This window comes from Palaemon carinicauda, chromosome 10 (assembly GCF_036898095.1).
Source record: "Palaemon carinicauda isolate YSFRI2023 chromosome 10, ASM3689809v2, whole genome shotgun sequence".
In the NCBI taxonomy this organism is placed as follows: Eukaryota; Metazoa; Arthropoda; class Malacostraca; order Decapoda; family Palaemonidae; genus Palaemon; species Palaemon carinicauda.
Window position 1 is genome coordinate 47,426,055 of NC_090734.1, and position 1,068 is coordinate 47,427,122.

Here is a 1,068-nt window from a genome sequence, read left to right on the forward strand (position 1 = left end):
GCTCAGATGAGTTGCCTCATATTAGAAACCAAAGTTTCTGAGCACAAAAGAATATCATACTGTCTGGACGCAACTGTAAGGTCTTGGATATTTGCATGAAGACCACGAATATTGCAATACAGAAGACGACATTGACGAAATCTAGGACGTACTGGTCCCGGATTTCGCTCAATGTCTCCAGACAGCATAAGAATTAATAAAAATAAAAAAGAGACATCATACTTAATAATTAGATTAACAAGAATTATAACAAAAACAATACGTACAGAATTATAAACAAAGTGATTGATGATACCCATAGACTATAGTAAAAAGTCGGAAAAACTGGCCAACATGGAGGAGCCGATATACCATGCAAGGCTAAATACCCTCCAGGATAGCCACTTCAACTGAAGGGAGGACAGTAAGGATGGTTTTGAGAAGAAAAAGAATCAGAAAAAGGAAAAGACAACCCTCTTGATAACCACCAGGCATCCATGGCCCTTCTATTAAGCCTGCCCAACACAGCATTTCAAAAAAACAAGAGGAAGAAAAAAAAATAAGATAGAATGGTGTGCCTGAGTGTACCCTCAAGCAAGAGAACTCCAACCCATATATATATATATATATATATATATATATATATATATATATATATATATATATATATATATTATATATATATATATATATAATATATATTATATATATAATATATATTTATATATATATATGTCCTAATCCAAGGAAAGGGTCTACGTCAAGATAATAAGTTAAGCCATCTACACTGATTTATAAGTATATCTTACCAAATGTATCTGGATATCTAATGGGTCTGTAAGGGGCATATTTTTCGCATAGAAAAAGATCACATGGTGTTTCATCATTTGCTCCTAGATATCAAACGTAGTTTCCCTATGTATATCACTACACTGCTCCTGTATGATTGTTTATGAGGAAAGCGAATTCTCAGCTGCCTTTCCATTTAAGCACTAGTATGTAGTCTTTCTTTCTTTTCAGTGTCCCTCTTGCATTCCGCTAGGATATTTAGGCATCCCTTTCCTGTTTTCATGAGCTCTACCAACAAGA